The 4,595-nt window shown below is 43.0% G+C and overlaps 1 long non-coding RNA gene across 1 annotated transcript; it reads left to right on the top strand.

Moving 5' to 3' along the window:
- Positions 1-349: 349 nt before the first annotated feature.
- Positions 350-4,295, top strand: LOC129625158 (uncharacterized). The gene is made up of 3 exons (XR_008701289.1): positions 350-417; positions 515-657; positions 4,070-4,295. It is a non-coding gene; the product is annotated as an uncharacterized LOC129625158 (long non-coding RNA).
- Positions 4,296-4,595: the final 300 nt, after the last annotated feature.

The raw sequence follows: 4,595 nt of genomic DNA, 5'->3' as shown, positions 1-4,595 counted from the left end.
CAGAGATCAGGCAAGAAGAACTCAGGCTTCCTGGTTCTCCTCTTCATGTACCTTATACTCTTCAAATCATTTTCATCTGCAGAGAAAATCTTAGGAGTAAGTGCCTGGACCCAGTGGCTTAATGTCAGAATCGCTCCTCTGTTTGCAAGCTGTGCTCCATTGTTCGGCAGTGGGTGTGTGTCAGGAATTCTCATGGGCAGAACCCGGTCAGGGCTGGGGTTTCCCTGATGACTCTTCCAGGTGGAATGTGTTAGCTAACAAGCCAATACTTGTGTCAGGCAGGTAAAGCCCACATCCGATGGATCAAGGACCTGGAATCTTTCATTAGGTAATCGGTTTCCTTTGTACCAGACCCAACAAGCTGGAGTTCTGGGCTCTGCCTCCCAGGCTGTTGTTCTGGCAGTGACCTGGCTGTTGGTAAGGTCATATCACTAACTGACTGCGCCCTGCTCAGTGTGAGTTCTGTGGCACACATGGATGAGCAGAGTGAGTCTGATGAAAATCCCTCTCATAGCCTTTATTCCACAGCTGGGGTATGGAGAGTGCTGGCAAGGAAGCCTCCGTCTTCCCAAAGATCACCCTGAGTGGGGAGAGACCTGAGGGTAGGAGCTTGGCTGAGCACAGAAAGGGGCATTACGGGTACCCCAGTCTTTTCTGGTAGGTTTTACCTCTAGTGGGCTGTTGGGTTTGCTAAGTCCTAAAGAATAAACTACCTGCAAATGGAAAACTCCAGAGCTTCCCATCTAGTGTACCATAAAATAAACACTCCTTCCCCTTTCTAGTAACCTGAGGATAAATAAAAGTGTGTAAACACAAAATGACCTTAGAAATAATATGGGCTTGTGTCTTTTCAAGACCATATCAGTTTTCTTTAAACCAGCCCCAAACTAAACTTACAGGCTTAAGACAACAACCATTTATTTAGCCCATACTAATGAGCTAATAATGAGCAAAATATTGTAGGTCAACTGATAGCTCTGGTCTGGGCCAGCTCGATGGATGTTTCTGGGCTCTTATGTGCTGGTCCCTGTGGTCAGCTGGGACATCACTGGTTGATCTGGGGTGGCCTCACTCACATGTCCAGTGGTTGGCTGGCTGTTGGCTGGGGCAACGGGGATGGCTGAGCCGAGCATCTCTCTTCCTCCAGCAGACAAGCTCACACATCTTCACTTGGGTGGTCTCAAAGTTCCAAACAGCATCAGGAAAGAGCCACCCTCAATGCCCAAATACTTTCTGCTCTCATCACACTTGCTACTGTCTTATTGGCAAAAGCAAGTCACACAACTGAGTCAGAGGCAGATCTATAAGATTGTAAGCCTGACCCAGCAGTCTCCCCTACTTCCTCATCTTCCAAAATAATTGAGTGACATGAGTTCTTCAGTGCTAAGTCACTTCAGCAGTGTCTGACTCTTTGCAACCCTATGGACTATAGCCCACCAGGCTCCTTTCTCCATGGGGATTCTCCAGGCAAGAATACTGGAGTGGGCTGCCATGCCCTCCTCCAGGGAATCTTCCCCGCCCATGGTTTGAACCTGTGTCTCTTACGTCTCCTGCAGTGGCAGGCAAGTTCTTTTACCGCTAGCACCACCTGGGAAGCCTGGGTTCTTCAGTATTGGTAGCAAAACAGTTACAACTTCTAATTGATTGATGATGGAGAGGGCATTTTGGGGTGAGGTAGGGATATATAAATCACGCCTTATTTATATCTTTGATTTGTTGAAATGAACATGTCAAACACCCCACACATCTATGCCCCAAACAGGAACAGAACTAATACAGAAAAACCTGGAAGAACTTTTTTGGCCAACCCAATAATAGAACACATAATGAAATAAAAAGCTTAAGCTCATTAAATAATGTAATGAATAGACTTAAATGACTTAAGTAAATTATGAAACCCATAATGGAGGAATTAAAGTTAGGATGTTAATGTAACTGCAAGGTGAAGATTATATGGCCTGACCAATTTTTTGTGGCTCCTCTATGTCCTGTCAACCTATTTTATAGGCCAATTTGTGATAACAACTTCTTAATATACTAAAATATTTTTTAAAAATTTCTACATTATTGCTCAAATGTTTTCTTTTTATTATTGTTGTTATTTTTCCATTAGTTCCAAATAATAAAAAAAAAAATTGTGTGCCTATTTTTTTTAATTTATTTCTGAAGGTAAAATTAAATGCAATCTGTTAGATAAACTTGGTTTTTTCCCTTTTCAATAAAAATCCCCACAGTTAGTTCACTGTGTCAGATATACACTTAAAATAGGGAAAGGAGAACAATACTGGCTTCTACTATGAGATGCAAAATGTGTATTTTAGCAGCTTTGTTTATCCGTGATAAAACTTGGCATGTTCATTGCAAATACTACAGCTAAGTTGCCTCCTTCTGACATACTAAGTAGTAGTAGCTGACAAACAAGAAGCTGCAAACATGTAGACCGTTTGTCAGTATTGGGGGAACACTTCATTCCTTGGACAGCAGAATTGGAAATTATGGCACACTGAACACACGGGATTCCATGCACATCGGCCTTGTCTGTCAGCACACACCCAAGGATAGGCTCCTAGGAGTCCTGTGAGTGAAACTTCAGTAACTCACCTCAAGGGGAAGAGACGGAATGGAGCCAAACTGTTAGGCTGGCCAAAAGGTTTGTCTAGGATTTTCTGTAAGGTGTTAAGGAAACACTCGAATGAAATTTTGGCCAGCCAAATACTTGCCTCCTCAGGCTCCTTTATTAAGTATAAGAAAAGCCAGAGAAAGGATCCTCTTTCTCTTTCCATCTAATTCTAACCAAGTCAGTGAAGGGATCTCTTCTACAGCCTGCCTCCAAAGATTCAAAGCAAAATCATCTCCCCCTCTCCACTCCAAAGACAGTCATTGCTTTCAAGGCATGCCCCAGAGTGAAGATGGAGCAAAATGCTATGGATTACGTACCAAGGTTTACAGAACGAGGGCCAAACATTGACCCAGGGTACAAAATTTTTTACAGACTAGGAATCTGACAATCTTGACAGACCCCAGTTCTTCCATAAATCTTTTTAATATTCACAATTGGATCCAAGATAATCCGAATGTAAAATAGATGTAGTCATGTTTGCAACATATATCTGTGATTTCTGGAAACATGCTTATGTAAGCATAATCCTAAATCTCCAAGCTATATACACGCATATCCACATACATTAGCACGTATATAATCACCTGTCACAATACTCATGGTCAGCACTCTTGGTTCTCTGCTCTTACTCCCTTTAACTGGCTGGTGTGTCCATTCATCAACTGCTGTGGGTATTTTACAATTGTCCCCTTATTTGGATAACTGCCCTTGGCCAAATCAGATCTACTTTGCCTGGAAATTTATACTCCCTGCTCCTGGAAGCCATGGAGAGACAACCAATGGCTGACTGACAATGAGTGTTTTAAAAATTAAGATAAAGGCCAGTTTCCTTGCCCCAAGGTAGGACCAACCATGGTACAATTCATGCTTCAGGGCTCTCCGAGGGATGAGGCTGCAGCTCAGCTCCGGATGAGACCACCCACATGCTGCATGCCTTCGCTGACCCACCGATCCCCTCACTCCCTTTCTCCTAAGACCCCTTCTTCCTTAAGCCCTGAGCCCTGTATCCCTGTCTCAGGCTCTGCTTCTAGGGAACCCCACATGAAATAACTCCTCATCACTGATACTGAAAATTTTCAGCAACTAGGACCCTAACATGGATGTTCTTCTTGGTCTAACTTCACTTTTAATTTTCTAAGTTACTCACCACCACATACTTTCAGTTTGACCATATGCTTGACGAGATATCCTCTCCTCTCCCCACCTCAGTCTCTGTCATTCACGTAGGCAACAGACTGTGTTCCTTAGGTTGGAGTTGCCTGACACATTCCTATAGAAACTCAAAGCTCATTTGCTTTCTTTACAACAATGTATAGATTGGATTACCTCCTACTCCTTGCAGGTGGTGGGGGAGGGGGATGTCGGGGGGCATGGGGTGGGGGGAGGAGAGGAAACTTTCAAAAATAATACTTTGGAAACAGTAATCTCTCTTGAACTTGAAACCCACAGACAATGGTCACGGGATTGGCTGGTCCTGGAAAACTTCCCATAAGAAGACCACTTTGTGAAACCAGTGAAGCTGACCCAGTCTCTGATAAGCTATCTCTGAAGGGCGTAATGTGTTGAATAATTTCTTATCATCTTCCCTGTGTGCTTTCAGAACACATTCAATGCTGCTTTCTTCTCCCACATGCAATTTATTCTCTGTCTTTGTATTCTTTGCCTTTGTGGTTTCTTAAACACACTGGGGATGGAAAAACAAAATAAAAGGAAAGGAAAAACCTAAGTAACCATGCCTGTACTGCATAACCACAGCTGACATCCATGCAGAAGGAGGCCTGTCACTTGGAATTCAATAAATATGTCCAACCATCATGGCTCAATGTCATGTTCACCTTTTTCTCTCTTTTCATCAGATGTAGACATAAACAAATTAGAAATGGATGATGGCTCATCTTTTACTATAATGGCCATACTTCTCATAGCTCAAGTTCACCAAACACTTCAAGACTGTTCTAACTGCTCTGCACAATGA

This window comes from Bubalus kerabau, chromosome 13 (assembly GCF_029407905.1).
Source record: "Bubalus kerabau isolate K-KA32 ecotype Philippines breed swamp buffalo chromosome 13, PCC_UOA_SB_1v2, whole genome shotgun sequence".
Taxonomy (NCBI): Eukaryota; Metazoa; Chordata; class Mammalia; order Artiodactyla; family Bovidae; genus Bubalus; species Bubalus kerabau.
This window is presented reverse-complemented; position numbering and strand designations above follow the sequence as displayed.